At 51.8% G+C, this 20596-nt stretch overlaps 3 pseudogenes; 2 read left to right on the forward strand and 1 right to left on the reverse strand.

Moving 5' to 3' along the window:
* Positions 1-3851: 3851 nt before the first annotated feature.
* LOC116273225 lies at positions 3852-3970 on the forward strand (annotated as a pseudogene).
* A 3801-nt stretch (positions 3971-7771) lies between these two features.
* LOC116273216 lies at positions 7772-7890 on the forward strand (annotated as a pseudogene).
* Positions 7891-9342: 1452 nt separating this feature from the next.
* Positions 9343-9461, reverse strand: LOC116273219 (annotated as a pseudogene).
* Between the last annotated feature and the right edge of the window lie 11135 nt (positions 9462-20596).

The following is a 20596-nucleotide window of genomic DNA, read 5'->3' on the forward strand; positions in this document are numbered from 1 at the left end:
ACACCATTACCCTCTGAAAAGGCTGATTCTGTTATTACTCATTTACTCATTTGTTTTGTGGTTATAGGAGTTCCTGCTGAATTAAAAACTAATAATACCCCTGCTTATCGCTCTCGTAAATTCGCTGCCTTCCTTTCTTTATACCATATTCATCATTTCACTAGTATCCCATTTAACAGTCAAGGCCAAGCAATTATTTAAAGAGCCAATGCTACTTTAAAATTACAACTTTTAAAACAAACAGGGGGATATGGGCGAGACTCCCCAAAACATCAAATTCTGAAAGCCCTTTTTGCTTTAAATTTTCTCAACCATTGGCGCCAATTACAGCAGTCAGCAGCAGTGAAACATTTTCAACAGCCTTTAGAAAAGTCACAAAACAGTAATCTGTGGGTGTATTATCCTTCATTACGAGGACAATATTTAAAAGAAAAAGTTTTACAATGGGGCCGAGGCTATGCTTTTGTCCATACAGGTGCCAGAGACGAGTGGTTTCCATCTCAATGGTTGAAACAGTGCCATGGTGAAGAGAAGCCAATCCGAGGAGTTCCTCAAGGAATTTCAGGAGCTGAATCTGAGCACTCAAAGAACATTCACCTTCGGGACTCGAGGTGCGGAGCCTCCAACATGGGGTCAACTGAAAAAGCTTACTCAGGAAGCTGAAGGGGTTGTTCAACAAGCCGGGCAGCCCAAAACCCCACTGATTTTATTTTTGGCTATGCTGGCTGTAGTGAATTGCCAGGTAACAGCTGGAGAATTCTCATGCTGGGCTTATATTCCCTTTCCACCCTTATATCAAGGTGTGGCCTGAGGAGACAAAGAAGTTCCAGTATTTACTAATGATACTGTTTGGATGCCATCAGCTTTTTTAAACCAGGATCCTGAATTAGACACTGGCACAGTAAATAATTCATATCAATTTGGGGTTGAAAGGTTACCTATATGTCTGGGGAGTAGTCCACATTGTCTGCATCCTTCTCATGAGGCTTGAGCTGTTCGCTATAACCATAGTCATATATCTGCTTTTACTATGATTATTGTGGCTCAAAGTTTCAAGTATAATCATACTGCTATGCTTAATGAAACTCTGCCAAGTACTTTATCTTTATGCCCTACACCTGATGTGTCTGGAGATGTTTCCCAACTAGAGTGGACTAGGTGTAGAGGCAGTGGGTCACGATTATTGTTAGAAGTAAAATGGAAAAGTCGTAGATACCTTGTTACTGATTGGAGTGCACATGGAGATTTCCAAACTAAATTTAGTCACGTCAACCTGCGCTGGCATAAGGGTAATCACAACATTGCTGCAGATGGCAATGAAACTATTATTTGGCATGATGGTGGCTTATCACCCCCTATGCCACATTTGGCTAATACCTCACAAATACAGAGTCATATTTGGAAGTTGCTAGCTGCAGGTAAACCAATGTTCACTTTCACAGGAAACATGTCCTTGAATCATACTACTAACATTTCTAACCCTTTCCATATATCTTTGCATCAAAATAGTTCTAGATATGTAATTGCTTGTGTGAGAAAACCTTACTTATTGTTAACAGGAATTTCTAAATAGGATAATAATCTGGGAATAGTTAACTGTACAAACAATTGCACATTCTTAAGTTGTATAAATAATACTTGGTGGAATAATAATTGGAATGAGTCTCATTCCGATTTATATATACTAAGGGCCAGAAAAGAAACCTGGCTACCTGTGAACTTAACACACGCCTGGAGTGAATCTGCTGGGGTTACTCAGATTTACAAAGTAATGCAAGATCTTGTCCACTGCAGCTGGAGAGTAGTTGAGGTCGTCGTAGCAGCAGTGGTAGGACTTGTAGCAATTGCTTCCGCTACCGCCATTGCTGGATTAGCTCTACACCAGAGTATACAAAATGCAGAATTTGTACAACAATGGCATGAACAATCACATTTGTTGTGGCAACAACAACGAGACATAGATGCTCATCTGACTGAACGAGTGGATAATCTGGAGCAAGTGGTTTCTTGGTTGGGGGATCAGCTAACAGTGTTAAATATGTGAGCTTTGTTAAAATGTGATTGGAATACTACCTAATTTTGTATTACTCCTGTTCCTTTTAACAGCACTGTACATAATTGGACTGAGATAAAGAGACTTTTAATTGGCCATAATAATCTTTCCTTAGAAATACAAGAATTAACACAAAACATTTCTGAAACATTTCGCAATCAGTTACTGTTGCTGACCAGAGCAGATTTGATGACTGGTATTGCACAAAGCTTGACGTCTTTAAACCCTATGAGCCCTGTAAAAACTTTACTGACTTCTGTTTCTAGTAATGTATTGATTGTTGTTCTTGCCTTTGTCATTTTCACAGTCTGCTGGAGATGGTGCCAAAGGGCAAACACCGAATCCCAGCGAGCTCAACATGTGATGACAGTTTTGAAAGAAATTTAAACTTGTAAATAAAGAAAGGGGAAATGTAGAGGACTACATGCTCACAAACGAGATGTTCCAGATAAGTCCTGCTCTTGCAAACAAAACAGGATGTTCCTTCCCCGCAAACAGGGAGGACAAAGGAGCCAGCTGCAAACAGCAGACCCTAGGGACTGGTTAATGTGTAAACATCTTGAAAAACCAGGAAGGCAGGGAAAGGTCAGAAGAACAACATGTGTCTTGTGACTTGGCAACATTCCACAAACGACTGTATAAAATAAAGCAGAGAGTGCCGTTTGGGGCAGCCGCCATGTTTGTCCTGTCTTGTGTTGTCTTGTGTGTTCATTCCTTTGTTTAGGAAACACGCAGGTCCTGACACAAGAATAAACCTGTCTCAGTGCTCCATTGCTCCTCTTGCATGGACGGCCTGGTCACCCTCTTCTGGCCAAGTCTATGCCCCTTCCACCCTATCCCAGCCTGCTCAAAAGGGCCCTGCCTACCCGAGCAAGGTGCTCCTTCTCCAAGTCTCTATCACTCTCACTCTGTAGCTACCTCACCCTCTCTCTTGTGGGTTTGCCCCTCTGCCTCGCGCTCCTTCTGTCGCCTTCCATCTGTCTCTCTATCTCTCTCTCTTTCTCTGTTCCTCTCTCTTTCTCTGCCTCTCTGTCTGTCTCTTTCCCTCTCCCCCTCCCCTGTCTCTCTCAACCGCTGTCTTTCTCCATCCCTCAGTTTCAATCTCTCCATCATCTCTTCCTTGCTCTCCTTCAAGATGTTCGCATGTGCATGCGTGTGTGTGTGTGTGTGTGTCTGTGTGTGTTTATGCACTTGTGTGGATTCCCGTGTGTGAGTTCCCAGGTCTGTCTGTGTGTGCAGCTGTGGATTTTCTCCTGGTGGTAGTGGGGTGTGACTGGGTTTCTCTCAGCAACTCTCACCGGAGATCAGACTGCCGGCTATAGTGCAAGCCTGGGGAAAAGCAGGGCCATCCCCAACCCCCAACCCCCCATGGCCTCTTGCCCACTGTCTGGGTCTTGGTCAGGACAAGCGACCATGGTGGGGGCATTGTGAGAAAAAAGCCACGTGCCTGGACCGGCTGTTCACCCTTGGCCATCCCTGATAGCTCTGTGTGTGTGGAGAAAGAGGGGGCCTCGCAGGAGTTCCTGAGTGGCCTGGGATCCAAAAGAATATCTCCACGACAGGGCTGAGGATGGGATGGGTTCCCAGGATTCTGGGCCATGGGCCCTGACGCCTTAGAGCACTCCCTGTTCTGAGTGGGCCTGATGTGGTGGAAACTTGGAATCTCAGGAGCCGAGGGAAGGTCACGGGGGAGCGGGCTCCTGATTCGAGCCTGGTGGCCCCAGGCTGGCAGTGTCAGCTGGAAGCCAGCAGGCTTAGCTGCACTGGGCTCTTGGGGCAGCGAGGCTCCTCTGCCAGTGTCTACGGCCATATGACCCTGAATGCACACAATCTTGTCTGATCTCAGAAGCTAAGCAGGATCTGGCCTGGTTAGTACTTGGATGGGAGACCACCTGGGAATACTGGGTACTGTAGGTTTTTTGCTTTCTTTCTTGTCTTTCTTTTCCACCTTCCTTTCCTCCCTTCTCTCCTTTTTTGTTTTCCTTCTTTCTTTCCATCTTACTTTCTTTTCTTTCTTTCTTTCTTCTTTCTTTCCTTCTTTCTTTCTTTCCTTCCTTCTTTCTTTTCTTTCTTTCTCTCTCTCTTTCCTTCTTTCTCTCTCTCTCTTTCTTTCTTTCTTTCTTTCTTTCTCTCTTTTCTTCTTTTTCTTCCAAACAGAGTCTCTCTCTGTCACCCAGGCTGGACTGTCATGGTGCGATCTCAACTGTCAGCACCGCTTCCTGGGTTCAAGCCGTGCTCCTGCCTCAGCCTTCCGAGCAGCTGGGACTACACGCTCCTGCCACCACACCCGGCTCATGTTTTGTAGTTTTACTAGAGACGGGGTTTCACTGTGTAAGCCAGGCTGGTCTGGATCTCCTGACCTCTTGATTCACATGCCTCGGCCTCCCAAAGTGCTGGGATTACATTCATGATCCACTGCACATGGCCTGCAGTAGGTTTTTGTGGCTTTCCCCCTCCCTCCCTTCCCCCTTCTATCATTGTGCTTCCCAACCTCCCCTGACTCTGCTCCCCCTTTATCGTGCCCCTACACACCTGATGCAACTGGGGAACTCCTTCTGGGGGTGCACCACCAAAGCACCACCAGGCGGCAGCATTCCACCGCTCCTGCCTAGCCCCCACCCTGCCAGGAGCCTGGCTCCAGGCTGGGAGGGAGGGGGCTGGACCCCAAAAGCACAGGCCAGGGTGTTAACATTGTGAGAAAAATGCCAGGCACAGCTGGACTGCCTTTTTGCTCTTGGCCAGCCTTGATGGCTCTGGCTGGGTGTGGCAAAAAGGGGATTTGCAGGAGCTCCTGAACCACCAGAGATCCAAAAGAATACCTCCACAACAGGGGGGAGGAGCCGACGAGGTCCCAGGATAGTGGGCCATGGGCCCTGACCCCTCGGAGCACTCCCTGTTCTGAGCGGGCCCAACGTGGTGGAGACCTGGGAGCTTGGGAGTGGGGGAAGCCCACAGGTGAGCGGCTCGGGTGTCCCGATCCAAGCCCAGCGTCCCGGGGCTGGCGGTGCCAGCTGGAAGATGGCAGACATGGCTGGCCCAGGCTCTTGGGTCAGCCAGGCACCTCTGCTGGCGTCTATGGCCATACCAACCTGAACGCGCCTGAACTCATCTAATCGTGGAAGATAAGCAGGGTTGGGCCCAGTTAGTACTTGAATGGGAGGCCGCCTGGGAATAACGGTTTCTGTAGTCTTCTTTGCTTTCTTTCTTGTCTTTCTTTCTTTTCTACCTGCCTTTCTTCCCTTCTCTCTCTCTTCTTTCTTTCTTTCTTTTTTCTTTCTCTCTTTCTTCCTTCCTTCAATTCTGTCTTTTTTCTCTTTCTATCTGTCTTTCTTTTCTTTCCCTCTTTCTTTCTTTCTTCTTTCTTTCCTTCTTTCTTTTCTTTCTTTCTTTCCATATTTCTCTCTTTTCTTTCTCTCTCTTTTTCTTTCTTTTGTCCTTCCTTCCTTCCTTCCTTCCTTCCTTTCTTTCTTTCTTTCTTTCTTTCTTTCTTTCTTTCTTTCTTTCCTTCTTTCTTTCTTTCTTTTTCTTCCAGATGGAGTCTCCCTCTGTCACCCAGGCTGGAGGGCAGTGGCGCAACTGGCCCTGATGGCTCTGGGTGGGTGGGGCAAGAGGGGCCTCACAAAAGCTTATGAGCCACCATGGATCTAAAAGAATACCTCTTAGACAGGACGGAGGACCAGATGGGCTCCCAGGATCATAGGCCCTGGGCACTGATGTCTCGGACCACTCCCTGTTCCATGCAGGCCCGACATGGTGGAAACTCAGGAGCTTGGGAGCCGGGGGAAGGCCTCAGGCAAGCGGCTCTGGGTTCTGGATCCAAACCCGGCGACCCTGGGCTGGTGGTGCCAGTTGGAAGCCAGTGGGCATGGCTCGGCCAGCCTCTTGGGGCAGTCAGGGGCCTCTGCTGCCGTCTACAGTCATACCACCCTGAACAGGCCCAAACTCTCTCTTCTTTCTTTCTTTCCTTTTTCTTTCTTTCTTTTCCTTCTTTATCTCTACCTTTATTGTTTCATTCTTTCTTTCCTTCTTTCCTTCTCTTCTTTCTTTCTCTTTCTTTCTTTCTTTATTTCTTTCTTTCTCTTCCAGATGGAGTCTCACTATGTCACCCAGGCTGGAATGCATTGGCACGATCTCAGCTCACTGCAAGCGCCACCTCCTGGGTTCATGCCATCCACCTGCCCCAGCCTCATGAGCAGCTGGGACTACAGGTGCCCGCCAGCACGCCTGGCTCATGTTTTGTAACTTTAGCAGAGATGGGATTTCACCGTGTTAGCCAGGGTGGTCTGGATCTCCTGACCTCGTGATCCACCAGCCTTGGCCTCTGAAAGTGCTGGAATTACAGGCATGATCCACTGCACATGGCCTGCTATAGGCTTTTTTGACTTTCCCCCTCCCACCCTTCTCCCTACTGTCACCATGCTTCCCAACCTTCCCTGACTCTGCTCCCCCTTTATCGCCCACCTACACCACCACAGCAGCTGGGGACCTCCTCCTGGGGGTCCGCCAACCAAACACCACAGGGCAGCAGCCTCCCACTGCTTCTGCCTTGCTGCCACCCAGCCAGGAGTCCAGCTCAAGCCTGGTAGGGCAGGGGGCCGGACCCCAAAAGTACAGGTGCAGGTTCCATGGCATTCACGGAGCCTTCCCTGTTCCAGAATCCCCAGGTGATTGAATCCTCTCATCGGACGCCCCCACAACCTTCCAAACTGGGGGAAGGGGCGGGTAGGGGCAGCGGGTGCCACACACTCCATTGCCACCAACATTGTGTAAAATGCAGTCCGGAGGACACACCAGAGAACCAGGCCTCATTCCATTCCCCTTGGGCACGCCCGGTACCACAGCTCCCACCAATTGGCAGGCACCCTCAGCAAATCAAGGGGCCCACTGCACTGCACCAAGAGCACAGGGAGGTACCAAGAAAGGAAGGAGACTATGAAACCCACCTCCAAAGCAAGTAATTAATCCAAGAAAAAACCCGTCTCAGCACTCCATTGCTTCTCTCACATAGAAGGCCTGGCCACCCTATTCTGGCCCAGCCCAAGCCCCCTCCACCCTATCCCGGCTGGCTCAAGAGGGCCCGGCCTAACGGAGCAGGGCATTCTCTCTCCAAGGCTCTATCACTCTCACTCTCTAGCTCCCTCCACCTCTCTCTTCTGGGTGTGCCCCTGCACCTCGAGCTACTTCTGTCACCTTCCCTTTGTCTCTGTGTCTTTCTCTCTTTCTCTGTCCCTCTCTCTTTCTCTGAACCTCGGTCTGTCTCTTTCCCTCTCCCCCTCCCCTGTCTCTCTCACTCACTATCTCTCTCCCTCCCTCTGTTTCAATCTCTCCATACATCTTCCATGCTCTTCTTCAAGCCGTTTGTGTGTGTGTGCATGTGTGTGTGTGTGTGTCTGTGTGTGTGCCTCAGCCCCTCTCACCGGGGATCAGACTGCTGCCTCTTGTGCCAGGCAGGGCAAAGCAGGGCCTTCCTCCAAGCCCCAACAGCCCACGCCCTCTTGCCCACCAGCTGGATCTTGGTCAGGACAAGCTACCGTGGTAGGGGTGTTGTGAGAAAAAGCCCACGTGTGGCTGGGCTGGCTGTTCACATCTGGCCAGCCCTGAGGGCTCTGGGTGGATGGGGCAAGAGGGGGCCTCATAAGAGCTCCTGAGTGGCCAGAAATCCAAAAGAATAACTCCAAGGAGGGGTGGAGGACCGGACAGGGTCCCAGGATCATGTGTGTCTATGGTCACACCACCCTGAATGCGCCCAATCTCGTCTGATCTCAGAAGCTAAGCAGGGTCATGCCTGGTTAGTACTTGGATGGGAGACCACCTAGGAATACAAGGTGCTGTAGACCTTTTTGCTTTCTTTCTTGTGTTTCTTTCTATTCTACCTTCCTTTCTTCCATTCTCTCTTCTCTCTTCTTTCTTTCTTTCCTTCTTTCTTTCTTTGTTTCTTCTTTCTCTTTCACTCTTTTTTCTTTCTTCTTTCTTCCCTTCTTTTTTATTATTTCTCTATTTGTTTCTTTCTTTCTTCTTTCTTTCTTCCTTTTCTTTCTTTCTCTCTTTCTTTCTTTTCTTTTTTCTTCCTTTCTTTCTTTCTTTTCTTTCTCTTGCTTTTTTCTTTCTTCTTTCTTTCCTTCTTTCTTTTCTTTCTTTCTCTCTCTTTTTTCTTTCTTTCTTTCTTTCTCTCTCTCTTTCTTTCTTTTTCTTCCAGATGGAGTGTCACTCTGTGACCCAGGCTGGAATGCAGTGTCATGATCTCAGCTCACTAAAAGTTCGGCCTACTGGGTTCACGCCATTCTCCTGCCTCTGCCTCCCAAGCACATGGGACTATAGTCGCCTGTCACCACGCCCAGCTCATGTTTTGCAGTTTTAGTAGAGATGGGGTTTCACTGTATTAGCCAAGCTGGCCTAGATCTCCTTAAGTCATGATCCAACTGCCTCGGTATCCCAAAGTACTGGCATTACAGGCTTGATCCACCGCACCCAACCTACTGTAGACTTTTGTGGCATCCCCCTCCCTCCCTTCCCCCTACTGTCGCCATGCTTCCCAACCTCCCATGACTCTGCTCCCCATTTATCACCCACCTATAAAACCGCTGCAGCAGGGGATCTCCTGCTGGGGGTCCACTACAAAAGCACCACTGGCCAGAGCATCCCACTGCTTTCACCTCGCCTTGACATGATGGAGTCACTCCCAGGGCGTGAACCTGGGAGGCGAGATTGTGCCACTGCACTCCACCCTGGGAGATTGAGCGAGACTCCATCTGGAAGAAAAGGAAGGAAGGAAGGAAGGAAGGAAGGAAGGAAGGAAGGAAGGAAAGAAAGAAAGAAAGAAAGAAAGAAAGAAAGAAAGAAAGAAAGAAAGAGAAAAGAAAAGAGAGAGAGATAGGAAGAAAAGGAGAATTAAGAAAGAAGAAAGAAAGAAATAGAGAATGAAAGAAAAGAGGAAAGAAAGAAACAGAAGAAAGAAAGAGAAAAAGAAAGAAAACAAATAAGAAAAGAAGGAAAGAAAGCAAGAGAGAAAAAAAGAAAAGAAAGAGAGAAAGAAAGAAAAGAAAGGACAGAAACAAAGAAAGAAAGAGAGACAGAAAGAATATAAAAGAAAGAATGAAAGAAAGAGAGAAAGAAAAGAAAAAAGAAGGAAAGACAGAATGAGAGAGAGAAAGAAAGAAAGAAAAGAAAGGAAGAAGGAAGGAAAGAAGTAAGAAAGAAAGAAGGAGAGAAAGAGAGAAAGAAAGAAAAGAAAGCAAGAGAGAAAGAGAGAGAAGGAAAGAAACGCAGGTAGAAAAGAAAGAAAACAAAAAACCCTTCAGCACCCAGTATTCCCAGGCGGTCTCCCACCCAAGTACTAACCAGGCCCCACACTGCTTAGCTTCCGACATCAGATGAGATCGGGCAGGTTCAGGGCAGTATGCCCGTAGATACCAGTAGAGGTGCCTGGCTGCCCCAAGAGCCCGGCCCAACCATGCCCACGGTCGTCCAGCTGGCACTGCCAGCCCGGGGACGCCGGGCTCGTATATGAACCCCCGAGCCACTTGCCCTCCACCTTCCCCCATCTCCTGAGCTCCTGAGGTTCCACCACATCAGGCCCGCTTGGAACAGGGAGTGCTCTGAGGCATCAGGGCCCAAGGCCCACGATCCTCGGACACTGTCTGGTCCTCCACCCTGTCACTGAGGTATTCTTTTGGAGCCCTGGAGGCTCAGGAGCTCCTGAGAGGCCCCCTCTTGGCACACCCAGCCAGAGACATCACGACTGGCCAAGGGCAAACAGGCAACTGAGCAGCGCATGGACTTTTTCTCACAATGCCAACACCATGGTCGTTTATCCTGATCAAGACCCAGCCGGTGGGCAAGAGGGTGTGTGGGGTAGGAGGTTGGGGGATGGCCCTGTTTTGCCCCGGGCTAGCACTAGATCCGGCAGCCTGATCTCCAGTGAGAGGGGCTGAGAGAAACCCAGACACATGCCGCCACCACCAGGAGCAAATACACAGCCCCACACACAGACACAACAGGGCTCTCGCACGCGGAAACCCACACACGAGTGCACACACACACACAGACACACACACACGCATGCACACACAAACTGAAGTAGAGCAAGGAAGAGATGGATATAGAGATTGAAACCGAGGGAGAGAGAGAAACAGCGAGCAAGAGAGACAGGAAACAGAGGAGGGGGAGAAGGAAAGAGAAAGACCGAGATTCAGAGAAAGAGAAAGGGACAGAGAAAGAGAGAGAGACAGAGAGACAGAGGGAAGGTGACAGAAGTAGCATGAGGTGCAGGGGCAAACCCAGAAGAGAGAGGTGGAGGGAGCTAGAGAGTGAGAGCGATAGAGGCTTGGAGAGAGAGCGCCCTGCTCCGGTAGGCAGGGCCCTTTTGAGCAGACTAGGATAGGGTGGAGGGGGCTTGGGCTGGGCCAGAACAGGGTGGCCAGGCCGTCCATGAGACAGGAGCAATGCAGCACTGATACAGATGTTGTCTTGGATTAATGGCTTGTTTTGGAGGTGGATATCTTAGGCTCTTTCCTTTGTTGGCACCTCCCTGTGCTCTTGGTGCAGTGCGGTGGGTCCCTTGATTTGCAGAGTATGCCCACCCATTTGGCGGTAGCTGTGGCACTGAGTGTGCTGACGAAGCCCGAAGCCTGGGTCTCTGGCATGTCCTCGGGACTGGAGTTTACACGAAGATTTGGCAACGGGAATCTGGGGGCACAGGGACAGTTCCTCTGTTGGCTGGCAAAGCAATGTCCCTCCACCGGCTAAAGCAGCCCCTGCGTTCTGGAGCAGATGTCGTAGCTGACCTGTGAGGCACTCGCTGCCCCTGCCTGCCCCTTCCTCCGGTTTGGAAGGTTGCAGTTTTGTCTGATGAGTGGATTGCATTGCCTGGGCATTCTGGGAGTGGGAAGGCACCGCGGATGGCAGGGAACCCGTGCCTATGCCTTTGGTGTCCTGCCCCCTGCCCTCACGGGCTGGAGTCGGTCTCCTGGCGGGGCATCAGCGAGGCACAAGGGCTGGGATGCTGCTGTCTGGTGATGCTTTGGTGGCGCCCCCCTAGAAGGAGACCCCTGCTGCAGCAGGAGTATAGGGGGGCCTTAAATGGGGAGCAGAGTCTGGGATGTTGGGAAGTATGGCAACAGTAGGGGGAAGGGAGGGAGGGGAAGCCACAAAAGACTACAGCAGGCCATGCACGGTGGATCACGTCTATAATCACAGCACGTTGGGATTCCGAGGAGGGTGGATCACGAGGTAAGCAGATGCAGTCCAGTCTGGCTAACAGGGTGAAGCCCCGTCCCTACTAAAACTACAAAACAAGAGCCCAGTGTGGTGGCGGATGCCTGTAGTCCACACTTCTCGGGAGGCTGAGGCAGGAGCATGGCTTGAACCTGGGAGGCGGAGCTTGCAGTGGGCCGAGATCCACCACTGCACTCCAGCCTGGGTGACAGAGTGAGACTCCATTTGGAAGAAAACAAGAAAGAAAGAAAGAAAGAAAGAAAGAAAGAAAGCAAAAGAAAGAAAGAAAGAAAGAAAAGAAAGAAAGAAAGAAAGAAAGAGGAGAAAGAGAAAGAGAAAGAGAGAAAAGAGAGAAAGAAGAGAAAGAAGAGAAAGAAGAGAAAGAAAGAAAGAAGAAAGGAAAAAAAGAGAGAAAGAAAGAAAAGAAGGAAGGAGAGAAGAAAGAAAGAAAAAAAGAAAGAGAGAAAGAAAGGAAAGAAAGAAAAAAGAAGGAATGAAGAAGAAGAAAAAAAGAAATAATGAAAGAGAGAAAGAAAAGAAAGAGAGAAAGAGCGGAAAGAAAGAAGAAAGAAAGAGAGGAAGAAAGAAAGAAGGAAGGAAAGAATGAAAGAAAGAGAGAGAAAGAAAGAAAAGAAAGAAAGAAGGAAGAAATAAGAAAGAATGTGAATAAAAGAAGAAGGAAAGGAAGAAAAAGAAGAAAGAAAAGAAAGAAGAGAGAGAGAAGGAAAGAAAGGAAGGGTAGAAAGGAAAAGAAAGACAAGAAAGAAAAGCAAAAGCCTACAGCACCTAGTATTCCCAGGTGGTTCTCCCATCTCAAGCACTAACCAGGCCTGACCCTGCTTACTTCCGAGATCAGTATTTTATAATTGTGGTGCATTCAAGGTGGTATGGCCATAGATGCCAGCAGGGCTGACCTGGTTGCCCCCAAGAGGCTGGCCCAGCCATGCCCACCGGCTTCAGCGCCAGCACCACCAGCCCAGGGCTGCCGGTCTCATATCGGGGACCCCCAGCCACTCACCCGCACTCCTTCCCCAGGCGCCTCCTGAGCTCCCGGAAGCCCACCGTGTCGGGCCCACTGAACAGGGAGAGCTCCGCTGCAACAGCCCACTGCCTTACTTCCATTCCTGGGACCCTGATCCGGTCCTGCTCCCTGTCTTGGAGTTATTCTTTGGGATCCCTGCCCACTCAGGAGCTTCTGTTAGGCCCCCACCCTGGCACTCCAGCCAGAGCCGCCATGGCTGGCCAGCAGTTGAACAGTCGGCCCAGCCAAGCAGGTGGCCTTTTTTCACAATGCTACCACCACGGTTAAGCTTGTGATGACCAAGACAGGCCGGGTAGAGAAGAGGACATTGAAGGTTGGGGAATGGCCCTGCTGCACCCTGGCTGGCACTAGAGCCAGCAGCCTGATCTCCAGCAAGCAGTGGGCCGAGCACCCCAGACACACCCCACCAACACAAGGAGCAAATCCACAGCCCGAACACACACAGACACACTCCAGGCACTGCAGGAACAGACATGCAAGCGAAAGCACACACACAGAAGGACATGCATACACACACGCACACGCACACGCGCACACACACACACAAACGGCTTAAAGGAGATCAAGGAAGAGATGGATGGAGACATTGAAGCAAGGCAGGAGAAATACAGTGACTGTTTGAGACAGGAAGGTGGAGAGGGATAGAGACAGACAGCGAGGCAGAGATAGAGGGCAGGACAGAGAAAGAGAGAGAGAGACAGAGAGACAGAGGAAGGGCGATAGAAGTATCATACGGTGGGCAAACCTAGAAGAGAGGTGCAAGCTAGAGAGAGAGATCAATAGAGCCTTGAGAGGGAGCACCCTGCTCCAGTGGCAGGGTCCTTGAGCAGACCGGGATGCATCTGAGGGGCCCCGGACTGGCCAGAACAGGGTGGCCAGGCCGCCCCATGGGAAAGGGACCAATGGAGCACTGAGATCGGTTTTGTCCTGGATTAATTGCTTGCTTTGGAAGTGGATTTCATAGGCTCCTTATTTTGTTGGCACCAGCCTATGCTCTGGTGCGTGTACAGTGATCACCTTGGATTTGGTAGAGTGCCCCTCACCAACTGGCAGTAGCTGTGGAACCGGCATGCCCACTGGGCCCAAGGCCTGGGCTCTGGCGTGTCCTTGGGACTGAGCTTACACTCCAACTTAGTGGCAATGGGGAATCCTGGTGCACAGGGACTGCTTCTCAGAAGTGGCTGGCGATGTAATGTCCTTCTCCCAAATAAAGCAGCTCCTGCTTGAGCGGGAGGTCTTACAGCATGTGTGGTGTACCCGGGCTGACACCCCTTGCCCTCTTCTCCCGGGATTGAGGGTGCATGCAAAGATGAGAGGATTGAATCGCCTAGGCCTCGGGAGTGGGAAGGCATCGGCTGAACAAGCAGGGAACCAGTGCCTGCGCCTTTGGGGTCTGGCCCCCTGCTCCCTCCCGGCTGGAGCTGGGCTCCTGGCAGATCATCGGCGAGGCGGAAGTGGTGGGATGCTGCCCAGTGGTGCTGCAGGACAGACCACTAGAGTAGGTCCTTGGCTGGGCGGGCGGGTGTGAAGGCAGGCACAGCTGAGCAGTCAGGGAGGTCCAGAAGCATGGCGACAGTAGGGGGAAGGGAGGGAGGGGGAAAGCCACAAAAAGCCTACTGCAGGCTGGGCGCAGTGAATCACTTAATGCAATCCCAGCACTTTGGGAGGCTGAGGTGTGTGTGGATCACGAGGTCAGGAGATCCAGACCAGCCTGGCTTGAGCATGGTGACACCCTCGGCTCCCACTAAAACTACAAAACCCGTCGACATGGTGGTGGCTGATGTAGTCCCAGCTGCTTGGGAGGCTGGTGGCAGGAGAATGGCGTGAACTGGAGGCAGAGCCAGAAAGAGCCAAGATGTGCCACCACACCAAAGCCTGGGTGACAGAGTGAGATCTCATGTTTGGAAGAAAAGGAGAAGAAAAAGAAAGAAAAGAAAGAAAAAGAGAAAACATACAAGAAAAAAGAAAGAAAGAAAGAAAGAAAAGAAAGAAAGAAAGAAAGAAAGAAAGAAAGAGGAAAGGAAATGAAAGGAGCGGAAAGAAAGGAAAGGAAAGCTGAAAGGAAAGAAAGGGAAGGGAAGGGAAGGGAAGGGGAAGGAAGGAAGGGAAGGGAAGGGGAAGGGAAGGGAAGGGGAAGGGGAAGGGGAAGGGAAGGGAAGGGGAAGGAAAGGAAAGGAAAGAAAGGGAAGAAGGAAGGGGAAAGCCTACAGCACCCAGTATTCCCAGGCCATCTCCTGGCCCAAAGTATTGCTAACCAGGCCTGACTCTGCTTAGCTTCTGAGATCAGATGCGTTCAGGGTGGTATGGCCATAGATGCTAGTAGAGGCGCCTGGCTTCCCTAACAGCTCATCAACCATGACTACCGGCTTCCAGCCGGCACCACCAGCCCGGGGGCCCTGGGCTCGAATCGGGACCTATGAGCCGCTTGCCCCCGGCCTTCCCCGGGTTCCCGAGATTCCAAGGTTCCACCACATCGGGCCTACTCAGAACAGGGAGTGCCCCGAGGTGTCAGAGCCCAGGGCCCAGGATCCTGGGACACCATCCCGACTTCAGCCCTGTCGTGGAGATGTTCTTTTGGATCCCAGGGCACTCAGGAGCTTCTGCAAGGCCCCCTCTTGCTCCACCCACACAGAGCCATCAGGGCTGGCCAAGGGTGAACAGCCTGCCCAGCTGCACGCGGCCTTTTTCTCACAACGCCCACACCACGGTCCCTTGTCCAGACCAAGACCTGGCCAGTGGGCAAGAGGACGACAGGAGTTGGGGGTTGGCAGATGGCCCTGCTTTTCCCCAGGCTGGCACTAGAGCCGGCAGCCTGATCACCGGCGAGAGTTACTGAGAGAAACCCAGTCACACCCCACCACCACCAGGAGAAAATCCACAGACCCACACACAGAAACACCTAGGTGATCGCATGCGGGAACCCACACAAGTGTGCAAACACACACAGACACACACACACATGCACGCACATGCAAACGGCTTGAAGGAGAGCAAGGAAGACATGGAGGGAGAGATTGAAACCGAGGGAGGGAAAGAGACAGCAGTCGAGGGAGACAGGGCACGGGGAGAGGGAAAGGGACAGACAGAGAGGGAGAGAAAGAGAGAGGGACAGAGAAAGAGAGAGAGACAGAGAGACAGAGAGAAGGCAACAGAAGGAGTGTGAGTTGCAGGGGCAAACCCAGAAGAGAGAGGGTAAGGGAGTTACAGAGCGAGAGCAATAGAGCCTTGGAGAGGGCGTGCCCTGCTCCGGTAGGCAGGTCCCTTTTGAGCAGACTTGGTTAGGGTGGAGGGGGCATGGGCTGGGCCAGAACAAGGTGACCAGGCCGTCCATGCAAGAGGAGTAATGGAGCTCTGAGACAGGTTTTGTCTTGGGTTAATTGCTTGCTTTGTAGGTGGTTTTTGTAGGCTCCTTCCATTGTTGGAACCTCCCTTTGCTCCTGGTACGGTGCGTTGGGACCCTAGATTTGCAGAGTTCCTCCGTCCACTTGGCAGGAGCCATGGAAATGGGTGAGCCCATGGTACCCGAGGCCTGGGTCTCTGGCATGTCCTTGGGACTGGAGTTTACACGAAGTTGGTGGCAATGGAATCTGGGTGCACAGGGACTGTTTGCCTGGTGGCTGGCAAAGCAATATCCTTCCCCTGGATAAAGCGGCCCCTGTGTTCTGGAGCAGAGGTCTTGGCTGGTGTGTGTGGCACCTGCTGCTGCTGCTTCCCACTTCCCCCAGTTTGGAAGGTTGAGGCAGCGTCCGATGAGTGCATTGAATCACCTTGGAATTCCGGGAGCGGGAAGGCAGCTCCAACGGCAGGGAACCTGTGCCTGCGCCTTTGTGGACTGCCCCCTTGACCTCCCGGGATGGACCAGAGCTCCAGGCATGGCAGCAGCAAGGCGGAAGCGGTGGTATGCTGCTGCCTGATTGTGCTTTCGGGGCGGACCCCCAAGAGTACGTCCCCAGCTGCAGCGGGTTTGTAGGCGGGCGATAAAGTGGGGGCAGAGTCCGGGGAGTTTGGAAAGGATGGCAAGAGTAGGGGAAAGGGAGGGAGGGGGGAAGCCACAAAAGACTACAGCAGGGTGGGCGCGGTGGATCACGCCTGTAACCACAGCACGTTGGGATTCAGAGGTGAGTGGATCACGAGGTCAGGAGATCCATACCAGTCTGGCTAACATGGTGAAGCCCCCTCTCTACTAAAACTACAAAACATGAGCCTGGAGTGGGCTAGAGGGAAGCTGAGCAGGGAAGAGAATGGTGTGAGCGTGTGAGAGGGGAGACTTGCAGAATCAGTGGGATCCACTCAGGATCAGTCAGTCATCCTCCATCAGTTTCTCCAGGCCGGGCAACGGCAGCGCGCGCGCGCGCGCGCATGGCGCGCGCGCGCGGCGCCGCCGGTGGGCGAGAGGGCGAGACGAGACGAGACAGGCGCGGCGGCATGGCGCGCGGCGCGTAAATAACGTAAACGGCACGCTGCAAAACGCCTGCCTGCTGCTGCTGCCTGCCTTCCCTGCCGCGCCAGCGCGCCAGCAACCAGCAACAGGCAGCAACATCTCACCTCACCCTCACTCACTCCTCTCCTCCCCTCCCTCCCACTCTGGACTCTGGTGGTCTTCTTTGGGGAACAAACGGTCTGGGCATAACATCTGGGGGCTCGTCCGGGATTCCCCAAGCCCACCAGACCCCTGGTCAACGGATCTACTAAGATCGATCTACTGATAGGTGAGCCGGCTCGTCTCCATTTGTCTGTCTGTGTCTGTTCTGAATCTGAATCTGTGACTCGCGAGGTCTGAAACGAGCTGGCACAGTCCTGGTGGATGCGCTATAGGACGGCCAGTGGAGACTGGTGGGAGACGTCCCCTGGCTCTCGTCTGATCTAGATTGCGATCTGAGCTGCCGGAGCGTGATCGCGATCTGAGCGGCTAACTCTGACCCGGGCTTCCGGTGCGCGCTTGCGATCCTATTAACCACGCCTGATCCTGCTCAGGTTCCGAGATCAGATGAGATCTCGCGAGCTCAGGGTGGTGTGGCCACAGATGTCAGCAGAGGCACCTAGCTGCCACAAGAGCCCAGCCCAGCCATACCTACAGGCTTCCAGCCAGCACTGCCAGCCCGGGCCTCGGCCTGTATCAGACCACAGAGCCACTCTCGGCCCCACAGCTTCCCTCGGGTTCAACTCCCCAAGGTTCTACTCACGCCCGCACGCCAGAACAGGAGGCTCCGAGGCATCAGGGTCCAGAGCCCACGATCCTGGGTCCTGGTCCAGTCTTCTGCCCTGTTGCAGAGTCATTCTTTCGGATTCCCTGGAGGCTCAAGAACTTGTGTGGGTTCTCTTTGCCCCACTCCAGCCAGAGACATCAGGACTGGCCAAGGGCGAACAGGCAGCCCAGCAGCAAATGGACTTATTCTCACAATGCCAACACCCGGGCCTGCGCCTTTGGGGCCTGGCCCCATGCCTCCCAGGCTGCAGCCTGGCTCCTGGCGGTACGGTGGTGACGCGGAAGCGGTCGAATGCTGATACCCGGTGGTTCTTTTGTGGCACAACCCCAGAAGGAGTTCTTTTGTGGCACAACCCCAGAAGGAGTTCCCCAGGTGCATCAGGGGTGTAGGGCACGTATAAAGGGGGAGCAGAGTCATGGGAGGCTGGGAAGCATGGCCAGTAGTGGTGAAGGGAGGAAGTGGGAAGCCATAAAAGCCTGTAATCCCAGCACTTTGGGAGCCTGAGGTGGGTGGATCACGAGGTCAGGAGATCCAGACCTGCCTGGCTTACACGGTGAAACCCGGTCTCTGAGGCAAGAGAATGGCGTGAACCTGGGAGGCGGAGCTTACAGTGAGCTGAGATTGCAACCACCGGGTTCAGCCCGGTGAAAGAAAGAAAAGAAAGAAAGAGAGAAAGAGGAGGAAGGAAGGAAGGAAGGAAGGAAGGAAGAAGGAAGGAAGGAAGGAAGGAAGGAGGGAGGGAGGGAGGGAGGAGGGAGGGAGGGAGGGAGGAAGGAAGGAAGGAAGGGAGAGAAAGAAAGAAAGGAAGAAAGAAAGAAAAAGAGAAAATATAGAAGGAAAGAACTAAAGAAAGAAAAGAAAGAGAATGAAAGAGAGAAAGAAAAGAATGAAAGAAAGAAAGAAAGAAAGATAGGAAAGAAAGTGGTGGAAGAAAGGAAGGTGGAAAGAAAGAAAGAATGGAGCCCTAGGATGGAGCCCCACCCAAGTACTAACCAGGCCCTGAAAGGAATGAGGCACATCCCATATATCTCCCAAATCTCCTGAGCTCCAGCACAAACACATTCCTCCTCCATATTTCTTTTCTTCTTCAAACTTCAGGAAAATCATCACCTGAGATCTCCAATAAGGAATGCTAAATGTATAATGTTAACCAATTGTAATGTAGTAACTGAGAGACCTACCTTGTTCCCTGTAACTTTACATATCCTGTTTTTACATCGGGCTATAAAAGTAAAGACTCGTGATTGTTCGAGGCCCTCCTGTATGCTGTAGAATGGAGGACCAAGTTCAACTTGTAGTAAAGATCCTTGCCGCTGGTTGACTCTGACCTGGTGGTCTTCTTTGGGAACAAACGGTCTGGGCATAACATCTGGGCTCGGGTCCGGGACTCCTGCCCACCAGACCCTGGTCAACGGATCTACTAAGATCGATTCCATTGGATAGGTGAGCCCGCTCGCCTCCATTTGTCTGTCTGTGTTCGTTCTGGAATTCCGAATCTGTGACTCGGGCGAGGTCTGAAACGAAAGCTGGCAGCCCTGGTGGATGCGCTTATAGGACGCCAGTGGAGACCGGTGGGACGCCCTGGCTCGCTGCCTGATCTAGATTGCGACCTGAGCTGCCGGAGCGCGGATCGCTGCATCTGAGCGCTAACTCTGACCCGGCTTCCGTGCCATGCATCCGCCGGAGGCGACGCGATCTGAGCCGCTAACTCTGACCCGGCTTCCGTGCTGCTTATGCATCCGAAAGGCCGAGCTGCATCGCAATCCTAGCTAACTCTGACCCAGGATTCCGTGCATCGCCATGCATCTGGAGTTGCTGGAGCCGCCAACGCGCAACCGAAGCGCTAACTCTGGACCCGGCCCGTGCGCTTATGATCTGAACTGCCCCGGGTTTACGGGCAGTGCCATTCTGATCTGGTTGCCCTCGAGCGCCATCGGGTGATCCAGGCAGCTAACTCTGACCCGGACTTCCTCGGGTAGCGCTGGTAATCTGAACTGCCCTCGGTTTACGGGCAGCAGCTATCTCTGATCTGGGCTGCCTAAGCTAATTCCAATCCAGGCAGCTAATCCTGAGCAGGGCTACAAAGTGCTTCTGTGACTAGATATCATTGAATAAGTCAGATCAGATTTCCTTTTACAGGGATTCTAACCCACATTCCTTTACAGGAAGAAACTAAGCAAATTATTACAGGATGGGTAATACCCAGAGCACTCTCTATCTCTCCTTACAAGTAATTTCAAAGAAGCTAGAGCAAGGGCCATGATCTTGGTATAGAAATCAGAAAGGAAAGCACTACTCTGTGTCGTCCTAATGGCCTGCCTTTGATGTGGGTACACCAAGGACCTTCCAACTTGCTGTCATCACTAGGGTAAAGTCCAAGATTTTCCTACCTGGGCGCATGGGCCACTTAGATCAAATTCCATATATCCTTATGGCAGGACCTTTGTTGAGAACCCGCCTCCTTGGCTGTCCTTTCCAATTAGCCTCTCTGAACCCTGTAAGGCACTGGTTGCTCGACCACTAAAATCCAAGCAACTAACTGCCCTCCCCATCCTGTTCTACTCCTGTGGGAGAAACCCCATCCTGTTCTACCTGACAGTGGGGACCCACTGTCTACAGAAACCCCTGTACCTCTCCAGGCTCCCAGGCCCTGCATTCCCCGGGCTGAGCTGGGGAGCTAGGTGGATGGGAGGCGGCCAGCACACAAGGACCGGCCAAAAGCAAAAGTAACTTAGCTGGCTGGTGGGCGGATGCTGCATGCAGACTCGTGGGCTAGCTCCCAGCCGCCTCTGACTCCACAGTGGCCTACCCTTCGGGAACACAGGGACCCCTAGATGACACATACAGGAATCCCCAGGCCCTGTGCACGTTTCATTCTCTACCAGTGATCTGTATATAACTGGAAGACCCAGTATGCCTGGGTTTCTTCAGACAACCCCAAAGTGATTTAATGGTTTTATTGGATAGTGTCATGTTCACCCACCAGCCCATTTGGGATGATTGTTAGCAGTCTTGTCTACAACGGAAAAGGAGGAAGAAGAATACAGTACGGGCGTGGGACTACAACATGACAGAAGGTGG

This window comes from Papio anubis, unplaced genomic scaffold (genome assembly GCF_008728515.1).
Source record: "Papio anubis isolate 15944 unplaced genomic scaffold, Panubis1.0 scaffold48, whole genome shotgun sequence".
Classification (NCBI taxonomy): Eukaryota; Metazoa; Chordata; class Mammalia; order Primates; family Cercopithecidae; genus Papio; species Papio anubis.